Here is an 18,824-nt window from a genome sequence, read left to right as displayed (position 1 = left end):
GTGTCACTCAGTCTTCAGTTTCATAGATCTAAAGCAAAAGAAAGTATATCCATGATTTCATTCTTTTATTAAAAACATTATTCCAACTTGAAAAAAATTCCTTTTTTTTTGTAATCTTCATGCCCTTCTGTGAGTGATCTTACAACTAAAGACTTTTGCTCCTACCTACCTCCACTTGAAGAACAATTGGTGCTAGTTCCTCTTACATATTTTCACGTTATCTGCATTCTACACATCTCCAACCTCAATGCCATTCTTCCCAGTATCCACAATGTCTCTGTTCAGCTGTTTCAGAGAGTGTTTCTTCTTTTCTAGGCTAAATACAGATCTTCTGAGGGACAGGCCAAGTAGCTGCTGTAATTCCCATATAGAAACTGCAAAGACTGCTAGAAACTGCTGTAGACTGCAGCACTGGGAACAAGTTTTGCTAAGTCTTAGGTGTTGCACAGTATCACAGCAGAAAATCGTGATGGAGAAAAAAAGAGTTATATAACAAAGAGATTGTACTCCAGACTTACATACATACCATTCATATATTACTCATATATATATTCTTGGTAGGAATATTCATTGTCTAATGCTGAAGACTAAAAGAATTTTTTTTTTTTGGTTTTTCAAGACAGGGTTTCTCTGTGTAACTTTGCACCTTTCCTGGAACTCACTCTGCAGCCCAGGCTAGCCTCGAACTCACAGAGATCCGCCTTGCTCTGCCTCCCAAGTGCTGGGATTAAAGGTGTGTACTACCACCGCCCAGATAGACTAAAAATATTTATGACTTAATCTTTTGAAAGTCCTGGAAAATGGAATATTACTGATAATTGTTTCTACTATCTCTCTCCAGGTTACTATTTGTCTAAAAGTGTCCTGCTAACAATCATTAAGTTCTTTAAACACCTGCCTAGGGTAATTACTTAGAAGATAATTTTATGCTATTCTTCTTAGTATGAAAATGAAAATTAATAATGGCTAGATTTTGTCTCCAGCTTTGGATACCTTTTTGTTCTGAAGCTGGACTGTTAGGATAGCAGTGACTTCTGGGAAGCCAGACTATAAGCAGAAAATTAGAGAAATCAGAGTACATTCTTCTATACCCAGGATTCAGTGAGAATAAGCCAATTGAGACAAATTAATATTTCTAGTGAACCAGCAAAATGGTGTATAATAGAGGCATCATTTCATCAAGATGTTGGATGAGAATTTGTAGTCTTTCTAGGGTGGTAAGGATCTCCCCCTCCATTCACACATAGTATCCCAAAGAGTGAATATGTTCACATAGAATAATAGATCTTTACAAAGATAACAAAACAAAAACATGGACCTCAGGAGAAGAAGAGATCTTCTTCAGAACAGGAGGGCTGCAGAAAGCTGCCTTGAAGGACCTCATATGCTTGAACAACAAGAGCAATCAGCATGTACTGAAAGTGGGAGCAACTTCTCTATTACAACAATTCCCAATAATGGTTTCTTTTTCAGTTTGTTTGTTTTGTATACACATGCTTGCTCTGTAGCCCAAGCTAGAAAGGGATTTACTTGGTAGGCTGAGATAGCCTCGAATTTACAGCAGCAGTCTTCCTGCTCCAGCCTCTTTGATGCTATTCCAAGTGTACACCATGACTCCTAAACTTCCTATAACATTTTTAAAGAATTATGGGAATGGGGATGTTTCCTCTCTCACTCTGCAAAAAACTACCGATGTTGACTGTCACCTGTGATAATTAGTAACCTAGCCAGATTAATCTGGTGTGTAACATAAAACTAAGTAAATTTTCTTCCTTTGAATGATATACTTTAAGTTCAAAGGCAAAATTTACCAAGCTCAGTATTATAAACATTGGCTAAGATATCACCATAGCCTCCGATTATCTTTTCTATTTAATCTGTGCTCCACCGGGGAGTGTTTAGAAGCCACCATAGTTGATAAAGTGTGAACGAGAACCTCTCTACCTTAACTATCAAAGTGTGCTTTCTCCTTCCAAACTCATCCTCTGCTCTCGCTTACCTCATATTTTTGCTTTAGCCTTACCGACCACTGTTCACTTATTTCTTTGTCTCTGGAAGTTGTTGATCACCATGTTACTGCAGTATATAAGGGAATTTATTTTGTCTATATAGCCTAGAAATTTTTCACTATTGCTTCATTGTGGTTAGTCATCTAAATGAGATTAAAAGCTCATCTAGAAAAATAATTTAGTCATATATTGCTGTTTGTCTTATAGTATTTATAAGGTATTAGGACAAAATAAATAGATAATTTCAGACTAATTGCATTATATTTAAGTGCTTCTCATAAGAAGTGGTCTCTGGCCACAAGTTCTCATTTACAGAGACAGTACAAAATAACTAACATAATTTAAATTGTGGCAAAGAAATATCCAAGTCAATAGGTAGTTTCATTCATCCAGGGGACACAGTTTACTCAATCTGCTATCTCTGAGTACAGGATTGGCTCAATTTTTTATTTCCTTAGCTGTTACAAACACAAGTTGGTGTTTACTGGTGGAAAACATTGTTAGTCCTATTCTGAGAAAAGAAATGATGTCCTTTAAAATGGCCAGGCTCTTTATTCTGAAAGTGTAATCCGAAGCTTGTATTTGCACTGGGTAGAACCTAGGAGTTAATTAATCAAAGGAAGAAATATCCTAGGGATACAATTTGGGGCATTAGCAGAGGGAAAGACCAGAGCTAAGTAAATGTTTCTCTACTTGTTAAATTTAGGTAATTGCGTTACAAAGCCTTTACCACTATGAAGTATAGAGAATGCCGAAGGTAACTGGACACTTATGGGTGAGTAGATGATTGAGATCTTGTAATCTCTGCAGCTTTAAAAATCATATGTAAAATATTCCCTGAGAAACAGAAGCAGGAATTCAGTGTTTCAGAGACAGAAACCATGAAACCAAGAAGTGTATGCACATCTTAATGATACAATTTGATCTTCATTAAAATTCAGAAAATTACAATTAGCATTACTTCTGTTTCAGCTTTTACCTTGCACATAGTATCACAGAGGTTCTGTTAAAATGACTAACTCTCCCAGGTCTCCTGCTTTCTGCTTGCCTTTCTTGTTATGAAAGACACAATACAAGAGACATTGATTAGGGAATTGAAGTTCTCCCATGAAAGATGAGTGTGTCGACAGAAATACCACCAGTTCCCCAGCACGTGGCTCAAGCATTTCTTAATCTCACTTTTGTCAAGGGATTGCCTGACCAGCCAATATATTTCCTGCTCTGTGAATCAGACCTGTTGACGTTTACAGGAAAAGAGACAAAGAGAACCAAAGAACAGCAGTGCCTCCCACAGACACACGAAGGCATGTCTGACTGTATCTTCAACACTACATGAACTATATTGTCAGTGTCACCAATGTTTACAAGAATGGGAAAGATACATAAGTAATGAGGCAAAAGGTCATAACAAACCCTGTGTGTGTTTCTCCATTACATTAAGAAATTAGCCTGGCAAAAAGTGCACTTTGGATGCAAAATTAAATATGAGTTAACAAGTATCCTTCACATTTGTTCCAACATCTATAGCAAACTCTAAAATACTCAGTATGTACACGAGATTGATCTTTCATTGTGCAGTGAGTGCCCTGAAAATACTACCCACCTCTTTTCACTGTATGGAGCTACAAATTATTTTGAGTTGGTGCATAAACTCTGGCATCTATGTCTGCCTCCTCTGTGTTATTTATTTTAATAACAAAAGCTGCTGCCATTATCAACTGTCTGATATTTTTTACAAATAATATGGGCACTGTCCATGGATTCAATCCTTTAACCTTTAACATAAACCTTATGTTATAGTATTCTTACCATTATGTTGCCAAAGCAAGTTCTTAAAATTACATAGTCTGCCCAATGAGTGATAAAGGTACCTTCTCATATACATAAGCACACACAAGTACATATTTTCTTCTCCCCAATTTCCCATACAGACTCTAATATTCTAATATTCACATTCCTCTTATTTCTCAGTAACTACATTGTTAGAATTTGGTTGCAGAGGTGATCAGGTTTAAGCACAATTAATATTGCTACAGGTACTTAAGTAGATGAATATTCAAGCCAGCTGCATAGTCCTGAGATAACTTGTATGTGATATATATATATATACTGGAGATGCCTATGTGGCCATGAGCATATAGAGAGTAAAAATGTAAATTGCCATTTATACTTGAAAAGCACCTCTATACTGTGGCAAAGTTCCAAGAATTTAGACTTTCTTAATGCTTTTTCACATTAAATCAAAACAGAACACACTCTTCAGCACCTGTAGAAGATACTTAAAATGCCATCACCAGCTGTAATTATTTGGAGAATTCAATTAACACAGAAATGGAATCAGATTGCTGCAAACAATTTAGGAGATACTGGTCATGTTGAACATAAAAATTATAACAGGAGCAGCACACATAATGGGGAATTGTGTTCATTTTGCATAAACAAAGCTCTGCAGAGCAATTAGTTTCTCACAAGTAATGGGGATGAAAACCAGTATGTAAGTTTCACTGCAATGATAGCACTCTAAAGTTCTTCAGCTTACTGTTTTCAAATGAATAAAAATGAGCATACTGAAATAGGAATGAAGGAAATAAAATTATAGAATGACAGAATGATAGTGCATTTTTGTGCCTGTGTACACTGGCTGAGAATCCTTTACATACACTGAGATGTTTCTAGGAAGATCTCCATGCATGTTAGAATCAGTGATACAGATCAAGTGAACTCCTTGTGACATGTACTGTAGCAGTTACATCAGCCTCACTAAATTATGGTTCTTTTTGATATAGATGGAGAAATGACAAATGCAGAGCTGTCTGCAAGCCTATCGTATGGTCTGTAACAGTGAATGGAATGGAGAAGGGCAAGAATAAATAACAAGCTCATTCATTCATGGCGCACAAAGACTTCTGGGGCTATGCTTTTTGTGATCATCTGTTGTCTCCTGGGAGCCACCTCAGAAAGAGTGACTGCTGCCACAGACAGGTCAAGTTATGGGAAGGACAGAAGGTCCTTCCTTTTCAACCATACTGTTTGTATGATGTAAATAGACAGCTTCTCTTCTTGATTCAAAATAAATTACTAGACAAAAAAGATTAGGCATGTTTCTTAATTGAGCAATGGCTTCTTCAGAAATAGAGCCTGTAACTCTTTATTTCTGAAATTATCTGCAAAGTGATATAAAAAGATATACATATGTTCTTTGCTGCATTGTGAAATTTGAACAGCTCATAGATTATCCAATTCTAATAGTAGTTAGTTTATTTTTGTGTTGTTATATTTTAAATAGTTGCATTGTTGCACAAATCATAGTAGTACCCTATACTCAGAAATGTATACACCTTGATTCGATGAGACATATATGCACATACCTGTGAAAGTACCATGTAAGGCAAGGATAGAGACACATTCATTACATCTACAAGTATTCTGAAGTCCTTGTTTGATCCTCTTCCTTTATTCTTCATGGTGTTGAGCACCATGAAATCTCTCTGTAAAACTCTACTTTGTGTCTCATAACTAGACTTTACCTGAGCACATACCAGTGGCTTTTGAATATATAATTTCAAGTCTCTAATTGAACATGTTTACCTGAGAGTAAGGAATAATCCAACAATGTGAAGTGTCTTAACCTCCTGCAATAGATCTCATTATAGCAATATTGATTACTGGCATCAGCAACTATCCAAACCTATCAGATAATTTCCATCCTTTACCTTCCTCTCATTGTGTATTTTTCTGTACTCTGAATTTTGTCTTTCTCTTCATCTCTTCAATACTGCATTCCTCTAATCCCCAGCATTTATGAAAAGCTTTGCTTTATCTCTAGTCATTTATTTGACTCCAATATTAGCTTTTAATTTGGCCTTCTATATACAGTAACTCTGACCATATAATATCCCTGCCTATAATATTATATTGGCTTTTCTTCTTTGCAAGATTTATTCATGTTAAACTTTTATATTTATGGATGTTTTGTATACATGTCAGTGTGTGTACCACATAATTACATGATATACATAGAGGCCAGGAAAGGACATTAGATGGCCCACTACTAAGTTGTGAGCCATGATGTGGATATTGGAAATCAAATCTGAGTCAACTGGAAGAGCCCAAATGCTTTTATTTACTGAGTCAACACTCAAACCTTTTGAGCTGACTTTTTACATTATAAGAAAAAGCCAGTACTAGCAGTATGGATCACCTGCTCCTTCCCAAACCATTTGTTCCCTTCCCTTCTCACTCTACAATCTCTCATCTCTCCACAGAGCATTACAAAATTGATGAACTATGTGTGTGTCCATTGTCAAGGGTTTAAAACAAATGTTTCATTACTTGTTGCCTGAGAAGCTTTTCTATTCTTCAGGATTTCCAGAGAAATGAAACAGTATTGATGATTTTACTTTTGAGATTATTACCACATTTCTCCTTTTGCTTTTCTTTCTCCAAACTCTACCATATAGTATAGTGACTCTGTACTTTTACACTTCCTGGTTTCTGGAATCTGAACTGACTGGTTTTAGTAACTCATGGCCTATTCCAGTAACTCATGGCCTGTACCTAAAAGAAGAAATCTTCGCCTTAGTTTTAGGGTGAAAGCATTTTGGTCTTATTTCTAAAATGGCTCATTTTGGTCTCACAGTTCTTAGTGTAGATTTGAAACCACATGAGCTTTTCCCCGTCTACTTTGGAATGTTCATTGTTGCAATTCTTGTTCAGCTCAATTTGAGCCATCCTTTTGGTGAAACTGTATTTGCATAGCTTCTGACATTACAACAAGACAACCTCATAGCACACACCCTGATCCTCTGGCTCTTAAAATCATTTCATTTCCTATTCCACAATGTTCCTTGAGCCTTTGGTTCGAGAGTGTTTTTTAGATGTATCAGTTGGGACTGGGCTTCACCCTCTGCATTTTTGATTGGTGGTGGTTTGCTCTAGTGGTATCCCTCTATTGCAAAGAGAAGTTTTCTTGTGGGCTGCAAGAATACATTTTAGAGATTCAGCTATATCTTAAAGCTATACTTTGACCAGCTAAGGGTCTGTCAAAAGGCAAGCCATTTGTTATGAACATTTGGTGCTATCCAGCCTTTAATATTTCAGCTGCTTTCTGCTGTGAAAGTCTTACATGCCCAAATATTTCAAGAACCACTGAACTTCTAGGTTGCTAACCCCCCTACTGAGCCTAGGAGACACACCGGCTGGAGACATATAGCTCTGATTCTTGTGCAAATGAAGCTCAGAACATCTCCTCATCTTCAGGCCTAGAAGCTCTCCAGAGCATTTGACTGAGAACAAAAGAGGGTTTTACATATCAAGGTGGAAGTGAGGGTAGAGGAACATTCCTGAGGAGACAGAGAACCACATGACCAGGGAGAGGAGGACAGGTATTTTCTGTAGAAACAGGCAGAACCAGAAAGGCATGCCTAGAGAAAAGAGAGGAAGACAGAGGTTCCATAGAGAGTAAGCAGATCTCTGGCAGAGTTTTCTGAGTGCCAGAAGTAGTAGTGGAATAGAGAGGAGTGGAAATGGAGAATGAGGAAACGGAGGACAAAGATGAGGCTGTGAGCACAGGAGTTTAGTTGTTAGCAGGACTATGAGCTAGGGAACTGGACAGAACTGAAGCTATGTAGACAGGTTCTCATTCCAGAGAAATAAAATAGATAGATAAAGAGCTTGATATATCTATATTTATTCTTATCCTGAATGCCTGATGGAGCTATAACTATATTGATAGAATTTTGTCTTTGAGGAATAAAGTTAACAGACATAAGAGCATAGTGTATGTAGATTTTTTTCCCTCAGATATCTCATGCTGGATGTAGAGAAATCCCTGGGACCCTGGGTAATCAATAAAGTTTCTTTGATTAGAGATAATAACTACATCCATATGTGAGTATAAGGATGAATGTTTACAGATTTTTATTAGGGATTACAATGTTTTTTAGTAAATTAGTGATTATAGATTCTCCTCAAATAACTATGAATTCACTAGTATAATACTAAGTAGTTACCTAGGTTGCATTTTCCTCTTGTTGAGTGGATTTGATTTTCTTGCTGTTGTTGTTTGTTTTGCTTTGTTTTTGTTTTTGTTCTGAGATAGGTTTTCTTTGTGTAGCCCAGACTATCCTGGAATGAACTCTGTAGACTAGGTTGGCCTTGAATTCAGAGATCTGCTTTCCACTGCCTTCTGAGTGCTAGTATTAAAGGCATGTGTCACCACCACCCAGGGAAAGACCCACAAAACACCCCCACAGTTGTGCATGTCCATCAGATCTAGACACTTCTGCCTAGCCAGTTCCAGGTCAAAATAGCCATTTCCGGGCCAAGGCGTCTCATGTGACCAGGACCCCATGGCTTTGCATGGTTGCATAAGGTTGTGCAATGCAACCATGTGATCTGTACATGCATGAAGTAGCCACATTGACCTGTTTATGCATGTGTCACCCAGCTTTTATAAGCTGGCGTCATATTCCCAGCTTCCTTCTTCTTCTTCTCTACACACATGTCTCTTCTGCAGGCCTTAGCACTCGTCTGTCTCTCTCATCTTAATAAAACTCTGTTAGTGGATTCTGTCATGTTTCGTGACATTTCCTGGAAGGGTAAGAGTGCCACTAAATAACTAACACCCAGCTGGCTCTTAAGTCCAATTAAATAGTTGTTGGTTGATTCCAAAGTATATGTGCCAATATGGCATCATTACAATTATCATGCCAATGGTTGTCATTGATGTGCTTAATAGGTGCTTTATCTAGGTAATTCTGTTTGTTGCCTCCTTCCTTTGGAAGCTTGCATGATGCCTTCCAGTACCATGAAAGCTAGTTCTCAGGGAGGGAGCATTCAGGTCACCTCCAACTCAGGGATCTCTCTGTATCTGAAGTGCAAAGTATCTTCATCGATAGGGACTTACCTTCTAACTCTGGGGAATGGGCAAGCAAGGACAAAGGCAATTGGCTATATGTTTTGGGGGTCACTTGAACAGCTCTGGCCAACAAACTGAGAAGAGAGTTTCTCATGCTTGGTATTGAGTTTTTGTTATGTAGTATTTGGTATGGTATGTGTTTATGTTTTTACATGGAATTACATGTTTTAAAAGATAAATAGTCCATAGTATTGTTGTGTCCACTTTGCAAGAACCACAAGCAAGACCACCACAGAGCCAATATCTGATGCAAAACACAAAGGGGTTTATTGATAACAAGCAAGCTCTGGCTTTGTGTCGAACATCTGACACAGCGGGTGGAGAAGGACAGCCTGAGCACTCACTTGAAGGTGATATAAGAAAAGGTTTACATGCAACTTGAGATTGGATCAGGAGGCTAGGGGTGAGGTAATTCTTTAAAGTTACTGGCTGAACTATAAGCATGAGGTTACTGATGGCTAACAGGATTCAGAGTATCTACAGAGACATAAATGTTTTTTAGTCCTTATATCCTCCTTTTGCTGAACCCAGGATAGATACATTCAGATTTATTGTTACAGTCCTACTGTCTATCCCCTGAGTTCAATTTCTGGTCAGTTGATCCCATTACTCCCCATGTCTTGTTTTGCCAAGTCCAGGATATATAGATTTATTATTTCAGGCTTACCTTCCTATGAGTTCAACTTCTGGTCAATTCAGCAAATACCTTTAGAGGAGGGGTGTGTGAGAATCTCTCAAGATGGCTACTGATTTTTCCCTTTCATTCCTCCCTCTCCTAGTAACTTGAGGCCACCCAATCATGGGTTGTCAATACCTACTTTGCAAATGTCTGCCTTGAGTCAGACAACCCATTTAAATATCTTGGTTGAGGATCTTATATTGAGTTTGAGTCCTTTACATTATTAATTGGATGGTCCCCTGTAGCAGGGTCCTATGCTGTTGTTCCCTTTGGGGAAGGGGGCCAGGTAGGTGCAGAATCAAACCATACAGACTCTGGGAGAATGTCAAAATAACAAGCTCAGTTTATTCAGGAAGAGGCAAGCCTTATATAACCTCCACTCTACCCTGGGAGAAGGTCTGATAAATATGCATCTGCTGGTGTGACATGGCTGCCTCTCACTGGTCCATGTCATCTCCCTATCAAGTATCAGCTGCTGTTGCTAAGGTCCTTAGGCAGACACAGGTTGGCTCTCAGGAAGTATCATTTTTACTTGTTTGGGCCTGATGGCCCTCAAGTCTGTTAGAGATGAGTCATCTCACAGTCCCCAAACTTTCCTTGAAAATGCATCAGCTTGTTGAGCCCTTCTTTACTTTGGTTATAGAGTCCTTAACCAGCCCTGAGTGATCTATGTGAAAACATCATTTTTTCTCCTAGGGCTATACATAGTCTCCCTTGTCTTAAGAATTGGAGGTCTAGCCCTAGCCTATTCTGTAACATGACCTTAAAATGCAAGATGAGGGATTCTAGCATCATCAGTTTAGTGGCATCCAAACAGGAATTATTATTTAGTTAAGGCAACAATGACATAAGACACAACAGTAATTAGCAGCAGCAAAAGGACCAAAAGCCCTGTGATGGCTGACAGAGTTCCTTATTCTGAAGGAACTTGGAAATTAGAATAGGGACCAGTTATTATTTTATCTAAGGTTCCTTATAATAGAAAATTTTCTTTGATCTAACATTCCAGGGGGAATAAGGTTGATGGTTTTGCTTCTGTAATTACTTCCTGCTGATATTGGGACATCATTTTCAGGGCCCTAGAAAGCCAGAATGTTAGTCAAAAGCAAGGAGGGGATTTAGAAGCATCTGGTTCATTGAAAAGCTGAAGAAGTGCCATATTAACTTTCAGGAAGTCCATATGTCACAGGCTAAAGTCAGTAGCCGATGCCTGGAAGCCCACTGAAACAAATAGAGACTAGAGACAAAAGTTAACTTATTTGGAATGTTTAGGCCCACAGCCTTAGTAAATATATTAGTGTTATCAATCAGTAGTGAAATACATACTGTAGAAAAGTCAGGTAATGGTTATCTGTCTATAAATCTATATTCAGAAGATAACCAAAAGAAATCCAAAATCTTGAGCTCATATTCTAAACAATAAGTAGCCATTGCTCTATTAGCTTGTCAAAACTCTGTCAATGTTAAATTCTGAACTTATTAAGTTTTAATGCAATGACAGTATGGTCTTCAATCAATTAATGCATTGATCAGTGAATTAATAAAGTGACTGCAACCTTGTGGAAGTCTCTGGTTGCCTGATGTTTCTAAGCTGATAAAGCTATAGCTAGCCCAATCGTCAATGCCATCAGAGATCTGAGAAGGATAAATTCTACCTGAGTACAGACTTTCAAATCTATTAAAAAATGACAGAGACTATCCATTGCCCACACTGTCATCATTCTAGGCTCCTGTAGTCTTCATAGCATTGGCAGAATAGATGTCAGGACAGCATCAGTCTTGGCTGCTGGGCCCATAATGTGAAATTTCTCCCCATGGAGGAGCAACTTGGTAAAGACTGACTTTATCTTGTCAGTGTCTCATTTGTCCATTCTGGGCTGGATCCCTGGCAACAGGTGTTGAGTTGGGGCATCTTGCCCAGTGGTCAGTGTTGTCTGCAATTCAGGTGACATCTGCTTGTTGTTTAATATCTTCTTTGGAAACCTTGGGAGTCATTGCTAGGAGCTGGGAGTCCTGTTTGCTTTAGTAAGCTTTTTATCAAATAATTTAAATGCCATATTCATCAGATCTTTGACAGGTTTGAGGACCATTATCTATTAACAATATGTGACCCAAACAAATCTAGGCCTAATCTTGAAAACATCTCTAAGTTTGGTAACAATAACTATCCTAACTTTTATCCTGTAGATATATTAGTCAAATGCACCTCTCAGGTTCTGTTTTTTCTTTTTATTTAAATACTTTATAATTAAATAACAGTTAACAGTTTATGCTTTAAACTAGTATCTCGACAGCCCAATGACTACCATTAACTTGTATTCCTTAACACATAGGACATGCAAATTCAGACATTCAAAACCAAACATAAATGTGGCCACATTTTTATTCATACCTACAGAGTAGACAGACATTTCTAAAACAATGAACCTTTGGAGTCTCAAAGTAACAGCAGAATAGCAAGAGAAAGAAATCTGAAACATGGTTTACTCTTTTATATACCTTAAGTCACTTTTTTTTATCATTACTTAAGCCTTTTTAGATTCAGATCTTTATAACTTACTTTTACACATTCCAACAATTTGCATTTCACATATTTTCCTTTTTCCCTAAACATTCTTTTTATATTTTCATACCCCAAACCTTTACATCTTAGACCCTACATAGATTTTGCTGATACTTAAACCTCACAACTTACTTAAACTTTAAAGTTAAACTTTAAAGTTCCATATTTAAAGTTTAAAGTTCCATATTCCAGGATAGATACATTCAGATTTATTGTTCCAGTCCTACTCTCCTGAGTTCAACTTCTGGTCAGTTGATCCCATTACTCCCCATATCATGTTTTACCAAGTCCAGGATATATAGATTTATTGTTTCAGCCTTATCTTCCTATGAGTTCAACTTCTGGTCAGTTCAGTAAATATCTTTAGATGAAAGAAGAGAGCATCTCTTAAGATGACTACTGATTTTTCCCTTTCTGTATACTCCCTTGTAGCTTTTTCAGATATCCTTTTGTTATTTTATCTACCTCCTTCCTTCTTGTGTATTTGCATCTTTCCTTCCTCAGTAAAGAGCCTCCCTTTCCAGTCAGGTCTCTTGTTTCCACCTATTACTCCTTACCTTCCTTCTACCTCCTTTTGTATTTGCCTCCTTCACTTTGCCTAAAAATATCCTTCTTTCCCATTTCTTTGATCAGCCCACTTGTATCCTGCTATTCCCATCTTTCTCTATTGCTCTCTAATCTCCCTATTCTGGCAAAGATCCTGTTTTACTTTCTCAGCTTTGGTATCCGTGACTTTTAAAGCTTAGGTGAGAATTTTTTTCCTTTCTGTACTTCCATTGTTGCTCTGCAGACTTTTGTGAAGGAATTTTTCACACTGTATTAACATTATATATCAGTATCCCAAAAGCAAGGACAAGTTTCCATTTCCTTAATCTGACATAGATTATTATTTGCAGAAACCCTGAGTGCATGGTGTTAAAAATTTCTTTCTGATTTCTAGCATATTGTTAGAATAGTTCTCCTGTCTTTTCATATTAGATAGTTATGCCAGATGAAAGTACTTTTTAATTTTAAATTATTATTTAATGTTTTCCTTACAATGTTGTTTGATCATACTCTTTCCCCTCCCTTATTCTACCACAGATCATTCCTACCTTTGTTACCAACCAAACTTATTGTTCCTTCTCTCTCTAAATAAAATAAACCCCAAGAAACAAAAAAGGAAAATAAAAAAATAGACTAATGGATAAGAAAATCCAACACGGCAAAAGATAACAAACTACATTGGAGAAAAATTGCTGACTGATGCCCCTTTCCCAACAAGTATCAGGTTTTTTTTTAAAACTAACTTCTTGTGCCCATTTCACCTTCTTCTTCATGATGGGATTTGGTCTGGTTTGAATTTACACAGATCTTGTGCATGTCGCAATCTTTGTGTGTTTATATGTATCAGTCCTATTGTATTCAAAAGATGCTGTTTCCTCAGGCATCATCCACCAACCAACATCTGACCCATAAAAATGTTTCTATAAACCTGCTGAAGAGGAAGTGGAATGAATTTTATGAGCCAAATGTTGGTGAGTGACTCTAAGATTTCTAAGATTTAGAGGAAGGGTTTGACAAGGACATCCTATTAAGACTAGGTCCTTCTGTGATGAGAGTAGGTCAAAGAACTGGTCTGTGGTATAGCACTGGTATAGCAATGTGTCTTAAGGACTCATTTTATTCCTGTGTTCTTCTAGCAGAATAATGAGAGTCAGTTTTCCCCTAAGACCCACTACCTAACCAGACTCAGGCTCTTGGTAACTTCATCAGTGTCAGAAATGGGTTCTTTCTCATGCAATGGGCCATAAATACGATTACACGGTGATTAGCCACTCGCATAATATTTGTGTCACTATTGCACTAATATATCTTGCAAACAAGTTGCTTTTGAAGGTTCCAGATTCCATATCTGGATGATACTAATGATTATTGTTTTCATCACATGTATATGTGCCTTCCATTACTATAAATGATAGTTAATAGGAGTGAAACTTGGTTTCTCCATATTTTATGACAGGAGTTAAGTGTTGTTTTTAGCAATTGGGCCTTACTTTCTGATTGTAGATCCAAAGGCCTTTGTGTGATGTTTGGGTAGTCTATGGGATCATTTTCTCCAACAAGTTATCAATACAGATCTAACACATTCCTGGCACTGGAGGTACGAGATGTCCATTTGGGAATTTTTCTCCCTAATTATAGGGTGAATCAATTTAAAATTTTTATATGTATGTATATTTTAGAAAGAATCTTCAGTACTACATAGTAGTAGTAGATGCCACTCCCTCCTGCTCCCGTTTAATTCTTCTATTCTAGTTTTTCCTTTATCTCTTTATAACACTACATTTTATTTTCTCTTTACTGAAGATCACCCTTTCCTTTCCCAGTCCCATACTAGGAAAACTTTGTAGTTATTCTGATAGAGACACACATATTTAAAGCTTAAAATCTAACATCCAATTATGAGAGAAAACATGCAATGTTTGTCTTTCTGTGTCTAGGTTATCACATTCAGGATAATTGCTTCTAGCTCCTTCCATTCATAAGAAAATTTCATTTATGAATAAATGAATAATATTTTGTTGTGAAAATGTGCAATATTTTCATCATTCATTCATCAGTTTATGGCTAATGGACTTTTAGTCTGTTTGTAATTTCTGGTTATTATGAATAAGGTAGCAATGAATATAAATGAGCAAGCATCTCAGATGTAGAGTCCTTAGGGATATACCAAAAGTGATATATCCAGATCTTGTAGTAGATCTATTTTTAGCATTTGAAGAAACTTCCACACTGATTTTTATACCGGCTGTATCACCAGCAAAGAATAAGTGTTCCTTTTCTCCCATATTCTCCTTAGAATATCCTCTTTGCTCCTCTTTGAATTCATAGTCTCTTAAAAATTATTAAATATATATGTAATTATTTTATACACACACACACACACACACACACACACACACACACACACACACACACGCTTTCCTAAATACAGCAATATAACCTGCCCGGTTTGCATAATGTTACTTGCATGTATGTTTTCAGGGGTGATCATTTGTTTGATAAGAAATTGGTGTGCTCATCTCTGGGAAAGACTATTACTCCTGCTCTTAGTATTCCTTACTTTTAATTTATTTTATTAATGGATTCCTTATAGTTGCCTGTAGTTCCTTGTGTAAGGTTAGGTTAAGGCTTCATTGTCTTTCCCCCATCCACAATAGTATGTTCGTTGTTGGTGTCCTTGATCAACTCATTTTTATTCAGTTATTTTAGTTACAAATTATGGGTGCAGATTTAGACATCATTAGGAGATCCAATCTCATAGCAAATTTTCTGAAGTTCTGGCTCTTACAATCATTCCACCCCCTCTTCCATAATGACCCCTGAGCCTTAGGCACTTGAGTAATATTGTAGATGTATCATTTGTAACTGTGTTTCACATCTCTGGTTTATTTATTTATTTTTTGTTTTTGTTTTTGTTTTTTGTGTTTTTTTTGGCTGTGTTTTTTGTTTATGGTCTTCACCTATTGCAAAAAGAATTTTCCTTAATGAGAGGTGAGGACTATAATTTTCTGTGTGTATAAGACCATTTTTTTAGAATGTAGGTATTATCCTAATTTAGAAAAGAAAATGGCAATTGTAGGTTTTTCTCTAAGATCCATAACTTCATTCATCCTGGATGGTTGGGTAGTTATTGAATTAGGCATGACTTCCCTTTGATGGAAAGTCTTAAGTCCAATTAGATAGCAATTGCTTGTTGCAATTGTATGTGTGTTATTACTGCACTGTCTGGGTTATGGGGATATGCAGACCATTGCTGTGTTTTGTAGGCATTATAACATTTTAAAGTGTTCCGCAGACATTTGTGTTTCATCTTTTGATGACTGTGTCCTATCTTTTTTGCATTGTTTGCTTGTTTCTTAGTCCTTTTTATGTTTTATATACTAAGCCTTTGTAAAACTGATACTATATATACCCATTCTATGGCTTGCTGCTTTGCTCAAATAATTGTGTGCTTTGTTTGTAGAGATTCCTTTCATATTGTGAGGTCCCATTTAGTAGTTGTTGGTCTCAAGGTCTCTTGTATTGGGGACTGGTTAGGAAAGTCTTGTGCTAATGAGTTCAAATGTATTCTCTATTTTCTCATCTGTCTCAGAGTATTTGATCTACATTGATATCCTTGATCCATGTGGAGATGAATTTTGTGCAGGGTGGTGGATATGGATATATTTTCTTTCTTCTACATGCAACTATTCAGTTTGAAAGGCACAATTTGTTGAATATGCTGTATTTTTACCAGTGTGTATTTTGGGCTTCTTTGTCAAAAGTCGGGTGTGCAAAAGTATATGAAAATAGGTCTGAATATTAAAATCTATTCAGTGGATCATTAGGTTTTATGACAATATCTCTGGTATTTTTTACTATAGCTCTGTAATATAACCTGAAATCTGAGTTGGCACCTCCAGCAGTTCTTTTTTAAATTATTACTCAGTATTATTTCAGATATCTTGGGTTTTTGTGTTTTTCATATGAGACTTAAGATTTTTTTCAATTTCTATGAAGAATTTTGCTGTAATTTTGATGGGGATTGCATTGAATCTGCAGATTTTAGTAAGATGGTCATTTTCACAAAGTTAATCCTGATCCCAGAGCATGAGAGGCCTTTTCTTTCTTTTTCTTCGGGTGTCTTCTTCAATTTCTTTCTTCAATATCTTAAAGTTATTACTATATAAAATTTTGTATTATTCTTACTATATGTTTTTCACATTCATGGTTTATTTATTCCAATATTTTTCTATTGTGAAACGATACTGTTTTCCTGATTTGTCACTCTATGTGTTTGTCATTCGTATATAGGAAGGCTACTGCTTTTTGTTGTTGTTGTTGTTTTGTTATGCTAGTACTTTGCTGAAAGATTTTTATGAATTGTAGAAGTTTCCTACTGATTTAGGGTCTATTATGTTTAAATGCATGTTATCTGTAAATTATGATATTTGACTTCGTCCTTTCCTTGTTATATTCCCTTGATCTTATTTTCCCCCTTACTATTATTGAATAGATATGGAGAGAGGAAAATCCTTGTATTGTTCCTCATTTTATGGAAATTATTTGAATTTCTTCTCAATTAGGATGAGGTTACTAATTGGCCTGTATAAATTGTCTTCATGATGTTGAGATATGCCCCCTTGTAATTCTAGTCCCTCCAGGTTGTTTATTATGAAGGGAAGTTGGATTTTGTCAAAAGCCTTTTCTGCATTTAATGAGATCATGTTTTTATTTTGTCTTTCAATTTGTTTATGTCGTGTACCACATTTATTGGTTTATGTATGTTAATGTACCCTGTATCTTTGTCATAAAGCAAAGTGTATCATGGTGGATAATTGTTTCATGTGTTTTTAATTTGAATTTGCAAGTATATTTACTTAGAATTTCTGCATCTCTGTCATGCTGAGTATTATTTTACAATTCACTTTTTGTTGAGTCTTTATGCAGTTTTGTCATTAAGGTAATAGTGTCTTCATAACAAGTTTTTTGAAATTTTGTTTCAGTTTTTGATTTTGTAGAAAAATTGAAGGAGCATTGGTGTTAGCTTTTCTTTAGTATATGGCAAAGTTCTGTGAGGAATCAGTCTGACTTTGGATATTTTTTAGTAGGGAGATTTTCTTTATAGCTACTATTCCTTAGAGGAATTGGTTTACGTTGTTCATTTCATCTTCATTTAATATTTTTAGGCCATATATATCAAAAAATTCATCTATTTATTTTAAGTTTTCTAGTTTGGTGGGATTTAGATTTTTAAAATGTGCAATTGTGGTTCTCTGACTTTACTGAATCTCTCCCTTTTAATCTCTGATTTTATTACTTTTTTATTTTCTTTCTCTTCATTTTGGTTAATGTGACTGAATGTTAGGCAATCTTGTGACTCTTTCCCAAGAATCAACCCTTCATTTCATTAATTCACTTGTTTGTTGTTATTGTTCTGTTTCTGTTTCATTGATTCTAACCCCGAGTTTGGTAATTTTTATAGTCTGTTCTTTTTGGTTGTTATTCTTCACATACTGGGATTATTTATTAACCCAAAACATTGTTAAAGCAATTCTCCATCTTCTTAATATAAGGAAGATTATTAATTGGCAAAGAAGTGACTAGATGCTGTTAAGAATTCCTATTGATTTCTATTTTATTGTAATCTTATACAATTTTCCTATCTTATTTTATTATATAGCTTTGCCAGATAAGAGTGTAGTTTTTAAAATACACACAAACACACGGACACAATATATATAAAATGAGAGAAAAGGCAAATTACCAAATATATTTTCAAATAATTTACACATTCCTGATGGATTTCTTTTCATAAATATTTGATGAAATGTCATATATATGACTATATAGTATTTAAAATCCATATGAGAAAATTTGTTTAAACTACATATGTATTTTATATGCAAATTTACATGTATTAAAATTTTCTCTTAGGTATATAGTTCATATTATGATTCCATATGACTTTTTCAGCAATTCTAACTGTTATTTTACCCTCCTTCTGTATTTATCTCTTTGCTTCTCAAGCAAAGCCCACCTCCTTTTTTTTTCCATTTTCCACATCAGCTCACTTGTACCTACTGTTTTGGTAGTGGCCTATATAACTTGGTATCCATCAGCTCTCCA

This window comes from Peromyscus maniculatus, chromosome 4 (genome assembly GCF_049852395.1).
Source record: "Peromyscus maniculatus bairdii isolate BWxNUB_F1_BW_parent chromosome 4, HU_Pman_BW_mat_3.1, whole genome shotgun sequence".
In the NCBI taxonomy this organism is placed as follows: Eukaryota; Metazoa; Chordata; class Mammalia; order Rodentia; family Cricetidae; genus Peromyscus; species Peromyscus maniculatus.
Note: the sequence above shows the minus strand (reverse complement) of the source record.